Here is a 13,690-nt window from a genome sequence, read left to right as displayed (position 1 = left end):
CCAATCTGGAAGGTTATTGAACCAGACAACATTTGAAAACGAAAGAGAGAGAGAGAGAGAGAGAGAGAGAGAGAGAGAGAGAGAGAGAGAGAGAGAGAGAGAGAGAGAACACCTCTGAGCATAAACTTGCAGTCCTTGCTCTTAGGTCAGCCTGTGGTCATTATGTGACTTTATTTACCATTTAAAGGAGAAAAAGAAAAGAGAGATGGAAGGAGGAGGGAGGAGGGAGGGAAGAGAGTAGCCTGGCTGGACGTGGCGAAGTGATGAACTATATTTATAGTCAGCTATTTCTTCTTACATCTGGAACTTCAGCTTGTAAAGTGTGGTAATAATGATAAAATGTACAAAAGCCTATTCCCATATACCAAGGAGAGTGTGAAACCGCCATTTTAAGCCAGTGGGATGGCTCAACAGGTAAGGTGCTGGCTGGCAAGCCAGACCACCTGAGTTCGATCCCTGAGAGGCTGGGATGGGTAGTTTGGGGTTTTTAGTTGGTATTTTTGTCGGCTTGACACTAGCTAGTTTTATCTGACTAGAGGCTCGATGACCTCAGTTAAGAAGATGCCTCTATCCAGATTGCCTGTGGGCAAGTCTGCAGGGCAGCATTTTCTTGACTGATGGGTGATGTGGGTGGGCCCAGGCACAGTGAGGTAGGCACCCCTGGACAGGTAGTCCTAGGTGGTACCAAAAAGCAAACTGAGCAAGCTAGGAGGATCAAGCCAGTAAACAGCACTCCTTAATGACTTCTTCCTGAGTTCCTACTCTGGCTTCTCTTATTTTGGGAGCATGACCTAAGACATAAGCTGAAACAAACTCCTTTCTCCCCAAGTTGCTCTTGATAGTGGTGTTTTGTCCCAGCAATAGAAACCCTAAGACAGAAATTGGTACCTGGTTATAGGTTATGGCTGTGACAGACTTGACCTTGAAGTTATTTATTTATTTATTTATTTATTTATTTATTTATTTATTTATTGAGGGCGGGGAGGGAGGATTGTGGAAAAACTCTCGAACGTTGGGCTGGAAAAGCCATTGATTAGCCAGAGCTTAATGAGTTGTGGGAACTTGGAAGATAGTGGAGGCTTGCCTTGTGGAGCTCAGAGGGGAGTCTGAGAGCCCCTGAAAAGCTCAGCTGAAGCATTTCAATATTTTCAATGAAGAATCCATGGCTCTGGTCAGCTGGGGATTGCCTGCGACTAAGAAGATACAGCAGGCAGGCAGTGGTGGCGCACAACTTTAAACTCAGTGCTTGGGAGGCAGAGGCAGGCAGGTCTCTGAGTTCAAGGCCAACCTGGTCTGCTGAGTGAGTTCCAGGACAGCCAGGGCTACCCAGAGAGACCATATCTCAAACTAAAGGAACAAAAACTAAACAGAAAGAAAAGAAGATACCAGCATCACTGAAGTGAAATCTTGTAGGAAATGTTTCCCCAGAGTCTGTACACAGAAGCCGTGTTCTAGAGGTGCCTAAGTCTGAAACCTCAGGCTGGCAGTTGAACTTGGTAATGTGTAAGAGTTCTCCAGGTGATACTGGATCTGAAGGCATGCAGGGGTTATGGAGAGAAGCTGAGGTATGGTGCCTTGTGGCAGGATCAAAATCACTGAAGAAAGCTCAGAAGACACTATTGGTGAAAGTGCAGATCAGTTATAGTGGAGAACCCAACATTTTCAAGATGCCAGGACCATGGGTTGCCTAGCAAGGATAGCAGCAGCTGCCAGATGGATCAAAGCCAGTAAGCTGCACTCCTCCGTGGCCTCTACATCAGTTCCTGCCTCCAGGGTCCTGCCTCAAGCTCCTCTAACTTCCCTGGGTGATAAACTACAAGCTATAAGGTAAAATAAATCCTTTCCCCGGGCTGGAGAGATAGCTCAGCTGCTCTTCCAGAGGTCCTGAGTTCAATTCCCAGCAACCATATGGTGGTTCACAACCATCTATAATGTGTCCTGATGCCCTCTTCTGGTGTCTGAAGGGAGCGACAGTGTACTCATACACATAAAATAAATAAATATTTTAAAATCATAAATAAATAAATCCTCTCCCCTACAAGTTGCTCTTGTTTCATCTCAGCTAGAACCCCTAAGATAGACTCACAAGGTAGGAAAGAATCAAATCTTTAAAGTTGCCTCTGTCCTTCACATACAAGATATGTTTGTTTGTTTGGTTGGTTGGTTGGTTGGGTTTTGTTTTGTTTTGTTTTTCGAGACAGGGTTTCTCTGTCTGCCCTGGCTGTCCTGGGACTCGCTTTGTAGACCAAGCTGGCCTCGAACTCAGAAATCCACCTGCCTCTGCCTCCCAAGTGCTGGGATTAAAGGCGTGTGCCACCACGCCCGGCACAAGATATGTTTGCTGCACACACCTCCTCAAATAGGTAAATAAACCCTTGATCCCTACTTCATTCACACAGAGCATAAAAGTAAATTCCTGGGCCTGGGGCCATAGTTCAAGAGTAGAGAACTTGCCTGGCGTGCTCGAGGCCCTCCCTTCAATCACCCAGTCCTGTCAGAAAATAAAAATCAACTTAGGACACACTATAAAGAAAGTAAAATAATAAATGATCCAGAAGAAAATGAGATGATGTTCTCCTGGCCTTGTCGCCAGCCACACTTCCTGAACATACTTCTAACTCAGGAATGAAAGGGGGAAGAAAGGGGGCATAGTGGATTTCATTAAGAAATTTTGTCCATCAAGAGGAAAGATGAAATGGCTCATGGAGTATAGTGCTTGCTGAACAGTACAAGGACCCGAGTTCAGGTCCCCAGCATCCACCTAGGAGCCAGCACACCTAGGTACTGTGCATTGCAGCCCCCTCCAGCACACCTAGGTACTGTGCATTGCANGTACTGTGCATTGCAGCCCCCTCCAGCACACCTAGGTACTGTGCATTGCAACCCCCTCCAGCACACCTAGGTACTGTGCATTGCAGCCCCCTCCAACACACCTAGGTACTGTGCATTGCAGCCCCCTCCAGCACACCTAGGTACTGTGCATTGCAGCCCTGTGTTGGGAGGCAGAGAGCGGCTGCCAGTCCAGGCCCGTGGTGAGCGCCCTGTCTCAACAAACAAGATGGAGAGTACTGGAGGAGGACACTCAGCAGTGACCTCTGGTCTCCACACATGCATAGCACACTGCTCAACACAGCTGATACACAAGACAGAAAAGACAATTCTGAATGTAGGGAAGAACGTGCAGTCAGTCCTTGTGATGGACTACACAGAGTAGAGGCATGAGCTGATGTGGCTGCTTTGAAAACGTGCCACATGGATCCCAGCACCTCCACCTCAAGGTTCTATGACAAGGAGCAATGTCCCCGTGTGGATCTAAGCAGACCTAGCCAAGTGTACTCACAGGATACATTCTACCTATCTCCTTGGGCGACCATGCCTTCTTGGCTTTCCCACCCTGTCCCCACTGATGATCAAGGAGTGGAATCTACTTGACCCATCCAGGCTATGGTCACCTCAGTATAGGCCAGGTGGGAGCCATGGAGTTGAAAGTGAAACACTGAGAAGCTATTGAAAGTAAAATGTCCCACTCCTACCGGGACAGACAAGAAATGAGGCAGGCACAGAGGGACTCCCCACAAGAGCCACGCACAAGAGCCAGCAGGTCACCAGAAGGAGAAGTGTATCTGTTCAGGGACTTCCCAAGGGGGAACCAGAAGGAAGGGCTTCTAGGCCCCCCAGGCATGAACTGTCCCACCTGCTGATGCTCTTCATAGGCCTTGACCTCTGGCTGCATCCTCTAGCCCTCTCCCTCCACATCATTCCAACAGTCCCACCTAGACTTGCCAAGAGAAGCCTAGTGCCCATCCCCCTTAGCCCCTTCCCTGCTTGCTCTGGGCTCCAGACACACCAGACATTGACAGTGGCTTTGCCTTTACCTGGCTTCCATCCCTCACACCTGGTCTTTCCAGCCATGGGAACTTTTTGTGTTCCTTAACTGACTGCCGGCCTCCTACAGGGTCTTCAAACTGAAGTTCAAGTGTCATGGCTGTCTTTGATCTCTCCAAGGAGGGTGAGTCACATCTTCCTTTGGGGTCCGTCCCTCCACCACAGCTCGTACATAGCTCCGGATGTTTCCATTCACCTTCTAAACAACAGCCCGAAGGAACCACAGGGGCTCGGCTCCTGCTGAGCCCCTGTGGCTAAGTACTGCCTCACATAAGGCAGGCTGCACACACAGATTGCACAAATGACTAAATGTCAAGGACCCCTTTCTTTGGTGGTGAATCCATGCATCCTGTGCACTTCAGAGTTAAGTCTGGCTCCCTTTGGTTCCTGTTTCTTAAATCCAGACACTGTAGGATAAAAACATCAGTGCTCCAATGTTCCCTATCTCAGGATCTTAGCACATGCAGTTGTTCTGCCAAAACTCTCCCCAGAGTTCAACCTCAGTGTCACCCTCCAGAGAGACTGTCCATTTCATCTAAAGTGGGTCCACTCTGTGGTCTCTGTCTTGTCTTTCTCACCCATCATTTTGGCATATTAGGTCCCATTAGGTTGATAACACCAGCTTTGTTCACCGCAGCATCCCGGTGGCTGCTGCAATGGGTGCAGAATGCATTGCTAACAAGGGGACCGATGAATGAGGGAACAGCCAGGTTTCCCATCAGCTTTGTCACTGGCCCCAGGAGGCACCCTCCTTACACTCTGGGCAGCAACCCCCCCCCCTCCAACAGCCTGCTAGAGAGGACTGTCCTTGGATTAGTGACATGAGAGGGCATGTTCAGAGACGGTACACTGCAGGTTCTCAGCTGAGCAGTGTCGAAGTGGATGAATGAGACTAGCAGGCCTGGGACAGAAGTCGAATGCTCTAACTCTCGCGGGCCAAGGGTGTCTGTCTGCTCAACTCTACACATCTGCTCAGCTGCTGTGTGCAAGGAGCAAGGTGGTAGGTGCAGGCGCACTGCAGCTGGGCGCTCCCTCCCTCGTGCCTTGTCCCTCCCTGTGGTGATTTGGGTTACAGCTGAGGACATTAGACTCAGTTTTAGTGGGATGACAGCTAGACATGAAGAAGGTTCTGTCCCAGTAGCTGTGTATATGCAGTCTCCATGAGCCAGAACCTTCTTTCTCCTGAACAACCTCCACGGGATCAGCAGCCCCATCCCACCTGTGCAAACCGGAGCATGCTTGCATTCTTGCCCAGGTGTGCGACCTCTCTCTGGGGCTATCAGACAAGGGCTGTTTTGAAGCATGGCTGCTTGAAGCTACAGCAGAAAGTTGGGGCCAAGGCAGCACAAACCCGATCACCCCCCCACACCCTGCACCCTGTGCTCAGCAGCCCACCCTGGCCTAATCTGAAGCATGAACCTTTAATCAACACTGGAGGAAACGGGAGGCTCCAGTCTTGGTTATCACACCAGACCTACTTAGCAGATCAGGAAACCGAGGCCCAGAGAGACCCAGAGAGGCCCAGAGCCACATCGGTGTCTGCTCACTCAGTGAAGATGGTTGAGGTTTGAGGGGCAGCCAGGCCACAGGCCTGCGCTTGCCCCTCTCCTCCCTGGGGACCCTAGGGACAGCAGGCTGAGGTCCTGGTACAGATGTCCTTCAGGGGCCCCAGCCAGGGAATATTCTCAGGTTGGTTCAGAAGTTCCAAGTTTAGTCAGCACTCATGTTTGAGTTGTCAAGAAAAGTCCCTTGGTCCCTCAGGCTAGGGTGGTGGGGGAGGGGAGGTGACACCTGCAAGCTGCGGGCTGTGGGTGGGGCCTCTCCCAGCTCCCCCCACTTCATGTTTCTGGGGCTGTAGACCAGCTTTTGAAGAAAAGGCTGCCAGGGTGAGACCACCTTCCTCAGGGCTTCCTTCTCTTCCCCTCTAAGGGGCTCTTTGGGTGGCCCCTGAAAACCACCTTTTCTCTCTGAACCTCAGCATCCTCATCTGTAAGGGATGCAGCACCATCAGAGCCATCTCGGGGACAGGACGGTGGCGCACGCCTGTAATCCCAGTCCTCAGGAGGCTGAGGCAGGAGAAGCACAGATTTGAGCCAGATTGGGTCCATGGAGAGATCTTCCTCTCAAACTGTCAGCAGCAGCAATCCCAACACCCAGAATTTAAAACAAACAAACAAACAAACAAACCAGCTGCTGCCCCTGCCTAGTCCTGTGTGAGTCCTTGCAACCCCCTCCCCCCTCCCCCGTTGAGGACACTGACTGGCTATGGCTGCCCCCCCCCCCCGCCCCATGCACAGAAGCCTGTGGGGACCAGAGACAATGCCCCCTCCTGGCTTTGGGAGAAAGCACACCCCATCTTGTTATGCCTGTCTGATGCTGCTTGGCCCTAGAAGTGAGGAGATCACTTCCCCAGCAGGTAGCCTGCCTGTCTTTCTCCCATCTTCCACATGTTCTCCTTTCTGTCTCCCCTGCCAGTCAGGGATTCTATCATTCTCTCAATGAGGTCCACTGAGGAGTGGACACTGGGCCATAGGGCAGGGCTACTGCAGAAAACACCCCACTGTGGGGATCACATGGCTAAGTGCCCTCTGAGGAATGTCCTTAGAGAGTGTTCCAGGGCTCTGAGTTTTCCCATGGGACAGCACCCTTCCATACAGACTGGGTTCCAATTTCTGTTCTGATTCTCTCCATCACTCTTAACCAAAAGACAGGTTTGTCCCCACAGAGTCCACCCAGTATTGCTATCTATGCACCGATCTGCATGGGGCCATTGGCCTCACCTGGACTCTGAGGATTCTGGGAGGTCCCCAAGTGCTCACAATTCACAACAGATAGGGCTGTTCTAGCCTTCCCTGTATTCTTGGTGGCTCTCGGTAGTTAGCCCTTCTCCTCCACAGGTCAGGGTACCCGAGGGTAAGAGCCCCTGAAATCAGTCGTGACATTCTGGTGTCCCGGAGTTCTCATAAACAGCCTCGAAAAGATAGAGCCACCTCGATCCCCATTTCACAGATGGAGAAAGAGAGGACCCAGGAGGCTCAAAGAAGCAGAGAGGCTTGCCCTGGTTCACCGTTAGACTCGGAAAGGCTACCATGCGCTCTAACTGCCTCAGAGAGCACGGACAGTCTCTTAGGAACTACTCGTGACCCTCTAATGCTTCTATGACCTGCTCTGGTCCTCTTGACACGTCCTAAGCACAGACACTATTTCCTATGCCGTCAAAACCCACGTGCCGCCTTCTCCTTTTCTATTCTCCAGACTAGACTTCCAACAACCTCCAGGCTCCCCTCTCTCCTCATGGAAGAGGTGTTAGCTCTTATCATCTGACCCAGACCATAGATTTGGGTGGTGACACCTGGTTGGACTGCCCACCTTGCCATGTCATGACAAGACCCATAAGGAATGTCACTCTTCCCCTGTGGAGTCAGATTTCCTTCTCTGTGAAGTAGGCACCCTACCTGCCTGGAAGGACAGATGGAGTGAAAGTAATAAACCATACTGGCCGGTAGTACCTCATGCCCTCCCTACAAGACGGCCCCCTGGAAGCTTCCCAATACCCCTGTCTGTCACTGCCTGGCAGACTGTCTACCCTCCAGAATCTTGCTTTTCTTCTCCTCACCACTTCTTGCAGGCAGTTTTGCATAGGCAAGGGACCATGCTAGCCATGCTCCTGCCTCTATAACCTTCCAACATTCAGCAAGTGCATACCAAGGACCCCAGTCATTTTTAGTCAGCTGAACAAGGAACTCCAGCCCTGACGCTGCCCACACTAACTGCATAATGCTCTGCGCCTGTGTCCCACCACAGTGTTATGCAAAAGACAGAAAAGGACCCCAGGCTCAGGGAGAACAAGGACCAGAGTCTACTTACCTACTCCTTCAGGGTCTTCCTCAGAAAGCCATTCCTCAGGCTGGGGCAATCGGGTGGTCACCTGGGCATGGGAGTCACAGCGGGACTCAGATGTCCAGAGTCACGGGAGTCACCACTGAGATGAGGCTGAGGACCAGCTGGGCATCTGGGCAGAGAGAGCCTACACAGAGGGAGACAGAAGGGCTGGGGCAGCCAGACAGAGACAGGGCACAGCTGGGGCACGGGCCGAGGCCAGTTGGCTGCCCCAGGGATGGGCAGACTTGCGGTCAGACAAGCAAGTGACCGTGAGGCACACCACAGGAGAAGTGGGCAGACAGCTGTGCTCGACTGAAACACAGGGCCACCAGCAGAGGCTTTGGTGTCTATCTGAGGCCAGGCAAGGGGTGGGGTAGGGGATGTGGTAAGCAGTGCCCCGCCCAACCCAGTCAGATCCTCCAGAAGGGGCAAGAAAAACTAAGATGCCTGCAAGCAGGCACCCACGACTCCCCAAAGGTCACCCTTAACACGATATTTGGGGCCTGACATCTTGCAGACAGATGACATCATTCCAAAGGCCTCACAGTTGTGTCCCATGAGGCAGGCAGTGAAGTGGGGCTTGTCACTTCTCGAAGATGTAGAAACCGAGACAGAGCTGTGACAGTAGCACATCCCACCTGAAGCCTTTGGTATTTACACTGAGCCTCTCAGCACAGACAGACAGACTGAAGGTGGACACCTACCTTGTGACCACTCTTCCGCAGGTGGCTAACTGGTCCATTTTGTCTATCCCTTGCCTGCCCCAGGGTCCTGACTTCAGAATGACCCAGACACTCAGACTTTCTGCCTTAAGCACTGCTCATGACCATCCATTCCCCAGCCTCAGCATTGTGGGAATGAGGACCTTCCCTGCTACCCTGGAGGAAAGAAGCCTACTGCACCTCCTGAGAACCTTGCGGTGCCCATTTGTCCAGCCAGGATGGCAAGGCAGCCACACACAGATGGAAATCCAAGAAATAAATAGAGAAAATAAATTCTTTCTTTCTTTCTTTCTTTCTTTCTTTCTTTCTTTCTTTCTTTCTTTCTTTCTTTCTTTTCCTTCCTTTCTCTTCCCTCCCTCCTTCCCTCCCTCCCTCCCTCCCTTCCTTCCTTCCTTTCTCATAAAAAGGACTTTATTATTGAAAGTTCAAATTAATTCTAAGCAGTGAGGTTTCCATTCATTTTCTGACCATGCTGAGGCTGTCACCATTCCTGTCGAACCATAGGTGACCTCCTGCCTCTGCCTCTTCCCTTGACAGTCCAAGGGTGTTCCCCATAGTTTAGGGCAGCTTTTAGAATCCCCTAAGACTTGCCTTCAAGACTCATCTCTTCAGAACCCACAAGCTGGTTTATAAGATGATGTCCATCCTGTGCAGACTGACACTCTGGCTGCCACTCAGACCTCATGCCTGCATCCGTGAGGCCAATGTTTAGTCAACCTTTGAGGGGGAAACAACTTGTTGAAGATGCCATTGATGAGCGGTGTGCTGGTCCAGTCCCGTGTTCTGCCCAGGACCACTCTGGAGACAGAGCGTAGGTTCTCCCGCAGCTGTAGCATCGACCCCCTTCAAGGTACTCCCACGGACCTGGAAGCAAGCTTTGTCTATGTTTCAACAATTTAAGCATAACATGAGTGGTAAGCACTAATCCGTGGTCAGTATAGTAGACGGCCAGTCCCGTGAGTTCCTCCAATCATCAAATCGCTCACTTCCCACTTCTGGAGAGGGGATGTCTTCAGTGCCCTTCCTGTCACGAACCTTCTAAGACTTCTACAGGGCTTACACATCTCCCATGGGAGACACTTTCCCTTTGCCAGCCTCAGAGTCCTCTGCCCTGGGAGAAAAAGCCAAGGCTGAGAGGGATCCACAGCTGTCTTGGGAACCAGGAAAGCACGGAGTCAGTGAGTGCTCCCACTCCTGAAACACAGCGCAGCTGGTGTGTGCGCAGCCGTCCTCTCTGGCCCATGCAGAAGAAAAGCAACTCTTTTTTTTTTTTTTTTTGGTTTTTCGAGACAGGGTTTCTCTGTGTAGTCCTGGCTGTCCTGGAACTCACTTTGTAAACCAGGCTGGCCTCGAACTCAGAAATCCGCCTACCTCTGCCTCCCCAGTGCTGGGATTAAAGGCATGCACCACCATGCCCGGCGAAAAGCAACTCTTAAGACTGTTTTTGTTTTTGTTTTTATTTGTTTTTGTTTTTTGGTTTTTTGAGACAGGGTTTCTCTGTGTAGCCCTGGCTGTCCTGGAACTCACTTTGTAGACCAGGCTGGCCTCAAACTCAGAAATCCACCTGCCTCTGCCTCCTGAAGGCTGGAATTAAAGACGTGTGCCAACACACCTGGCTTGTTTTGTTTTTGTTTTTGTCTTGAAGCAAGTGAGAGGTCCAAAAAAGGGGTGACAAATAGACTTTTGGAAGCCAGAAGACAAAAGCCAGGCAGCTCCTGTCCAGCAGCCCCAGAGAGAGAAAATCAGAGCCATCACCTTCTCACACTGCTCAGGTGCTCCGATGTCACTTGCCCACAGACCCTGAGTGACAGATAGGCCTGTTCCCATTTCACAGATGAAGAGATTGAGGCTCAGGGGAGCAAACCAGCTCCTGGGCTCTGAGAGCATTTGAACCTAAGAGGAGTGCAGGTCAGACCAGAGTTGTTTGAGCTGTCTCCGTGGCCGTGATGGGCTCAGATGTACATGCCGCCTCCACCCTGACCAGTGTTTTCTGACCAGTGTTTTCGGAAAGGCTTGGGAGCAGCCCACATGTCTGACGGGATTAAGAGAAAGCCTCCCACTTTTTGTGGCTGCCTTGATCTTTCCTTTTCATAGCTGTGTTTGGGGAACTTCCTACAGGGTCTCTCATGGTTGATCCATGAGCGTCTGCACTGTAGACCGGTGCCTGTTGGTGACTGCTCTAGGCTCCCCTGAGACCTCAGGATGAAGCTGGCCTTTCTTTCTCCTCCACTGACCTCCCCCACCCTGCTTTCCTTCCCACCAGCTCCCCACCCCCAACCGTCCTTCCTACTGCCTTTTCCCCTTTCTCTGATTTCCTTTCTTTTTCTCCTTTCTTGATCTTCACAGTAAACCTTCTAAGGTCTTTCTTAGCCTAGAGTTTCAGAAAGCTCAAAGGCAGGATGGCGGAGGAGGAGTTACTGATCTGCAGAGTTCCTGGTGTCAGTGAGCTGTGCTGTCACAGAGACACTCTCCCCCTCCCACTTCCAGAGGGCTGACCCCTGAACTCAGCCTTGTCACCAGCATTTTCATGTTCCCTGCGCTGCAGATGAGTGAAGGAAGTTACAGAACTTGCCTAAGGTCACACCTTAGCCAATGGCAGGACTGGGATTGGAACTCCAGAACCATCCACCATCCAACTCACCGCTTCTGAGTGTGAGTTAGCAGGAGGAGGCTCAGCGTCCCACCCCCTCCCCAACCCTCCCCACCCCCTCTCCACACCCTCTCCACACCCTGCCCATCCCCTATCCACTCATTCACTCCTCTGCAGACTCAGCCAGCCCCTTCTTCCTTCCCTCCATCCTTTCCCGTGAAGTGGGCCCTTGGGTACATCCTAAGGAAGTGCCTCAGAAAGGTGTACAAATGACGGCCCTCGCGGAACCCATTTCTGGTAAAGAATCCAGACAGACTGACGGCGTGACATCATCACATGAGGCAGGATGCACACGAGAGTGAAGGCACAAGGATGGGAAAGAACAGAGAGCGTGGAGGATCGCCGAGTCACACAGCATGCTCACCTCTGGGCGCGGATTTGATTTGGATGGAACATGAGAATTCCTACGGAGTTGGCAGAGGAGAAACTCCGAGCCGATTTACATGAGCGAAAGACTAGTACTGAGGTCTCAGCACTCATAATACTGATGCAGGAGGACACCAAGTTCAAGACCACCCTGGCTACAAACTAAGACAATGACTCAAGGCAGGGGGCAGTGCCCTGGGAGACAGGGGGTGGGGAATACCGCCAGGGCTGCTTAGTCCTCCGGTACTTAGTGGACGGTCAGGAGCTGATCCTGCCCAGCTGGGTAAAGGAGTGTTGACCTCCAAAGTAGACATGTGCTAAGGGGAGAGTCCCTCTGGCTTTGTAACAGTCACCAAGAGTAGCTGTTAGCCCTGGAGAGATCTCTGAGGTCCTCATGCCCCTGCCCTTCCTCAGCACTCCAAATAGCAGAGCTGGCCAAGTGGGGGAAGTGGCCACTCTGCTCCTCTGCCCAGGGGTCTTCTGAGAAGACATAACAGGATAGGCCCTCTCTACCAACTTCCTCTTTTTAATTTTTTTTTTAAAGAACTCACTCACTGAGGAGGGATTTGCTTAACATATATTTTGGGCACTGTAAGTGTATGATTTGGTGGGGTTTTTTTTAGTCAACTTGATGAATTGGACACCCATGACTGCTGCTAAGTGGCTGGGACATTCCATTACCTAAATAGAACCCCTGTGTTTGATGTGGGCCCCATGTGAGCTCACAGGTGCACCTGATATATCTGCCATGTCTCCCAGCTCATTTTCTTTTCTGGGAATGTCACATCTAGCCTCTTCTACTCTGAATAGGGTGGGACTCGGCTGTGTTGTAGTAGGTATTGGCACCTCATTCCTTTTCCCTGCTGAATAATATTCTACAACACAGAAGTACTACACCAAGCATGCTTTTGTACATGGGTGAGCATTTGGATGGGTAGTGGTCTTTCCCACACACACCGCCCCGATTTTGGATGAAATAGCTTTCGTGTAAACAAGACTCCTCAGGCCTCTGGTGGGTATACCTGGGACTAAACTGCTGGGCTGTGTCACAACTCCGTGTTTAACTTAGCTGGCCAGTCATTTCCCATTGTAGCTGCATTGTGTTATGTACCTTCAGCAAACTCGAAGGGCTCACTCTGTACACTTCTTGATCCTGATTTTTTTCCTCCTTTTCCTGTGTGCACACCATGTGTGTATGGGTGTGTGAAGGCCTTAAATGGTGTCAAAAGTCTTCTTCAATCACTCCACCTTAGGAGGGAGGGGGAAATCACTCCACCTTATTTATCAAGGCCAGGTCTTGATCAAACCCAGGGCTTGCCTCTGTGGCTAGTCATACGAGTTAACTTGCTCTGAGATCTGTCTCCCACTTCTGAGCCTGGAACAGCAGGGGCCCCCATGCCCACCTATCATTTACACAGGGTCTAGGGTGTTGAACCCCAGTTCTCTTGCTTGCACAACAAGTACTTGGTGTTCCGACTGGAAGTCAGCTGCCCGCAGGTGTGAAGTGCCAGCTGTCATCAGATCTCTCCAGGTCTACCCCATACTGGAGACATGCAGTTTGAACATTGAAGACCTGTCTGTGATAGGTCCTGAAACTGGGAGTTTATGTTCTCCAACTTTGTTATTTCCCCAGAGAAGATTTCAGCCATTCTTGCCCATTTGCAAACACAGCTTCTCCATGAAAAATAAAAAGGGGCATCAAGATTTGAGAGACATCACATCCAGCCCATAGATTGTTTCTATAAAGGATGAAATCTTAGCCATGTTAACTGTTTGAGTCCATGGGCGTGGGATGTCTGGCGGCTTACCCGAGTCTCCTTTAATACTTTCAGGGTGTCCTGCAGGGTTTGGAACACACCTGGCATCGCCTTGGTTCTCTCTATTGCTAAACCTTTATGTCTGAGGCTTTGGCCTGCCATGCTCACATGGGTGCACATGGGCAGAAGCACACTGACACCTACACACCACTGCTCTGCTAAACCATTCATCGTGCCCAGTGATTTCTCTGCAGACATCTAGACTTGATGCATGTAGGATCATGGCATTGTTAACAAAGGTAGTATTACCTTTGGGTTTTTTGGGGAGGGGGCTGGTTTTGTTTTGTTTTTTGTTTGTTTGTTTTTAATTTATTTCTTTTTCCTGCTGAATTGTCTGGTTAAAACTTTTGGTGCAAGGTTGAATAGAG

General features: G+C 50.8%; 1 protein-coding gene across 1 annotated transcript in view; it reads right to left on the bottom strand.

The window, feature by feature from the left end:
• The window catches only part of Il21r (interleukin 21 receptor), a 28,130-nt gene extending 20,293 nt beyond the window's left edge, over positions 1 to 7,837 (bottom strand). The window contains exon 1 of the mRNA XM_021211331.1: positions 7,753 to 7,837. The gene's annotated coding sequence lies outside the window, so the exon portion shown is untranslated. The remainder of the gene's footprint in view (positions 1 to 7,752) is intronic.
• Positions 7,838 to 13,690: the final 5,853 nt, after the last annotated feature.

Source organism: Mus pahari, chromosome 1, assembly GCF_900095145.1.
Source record: "Mus pahari chromosome 1, PAHARI_EIJ_v1.1, whole genome shotgun sequence".
Lineage (NCBI taxonomy): Eukaryota > Metazoa > Chordata > Mammalia > Rodentia > Muridae > Mus > Mus pahari.
The sequence above is the reverse complement of the archived record's forward strand: the minus strand, read 5'-3'. Positions and strand labels throughout refer to the sequence as shown.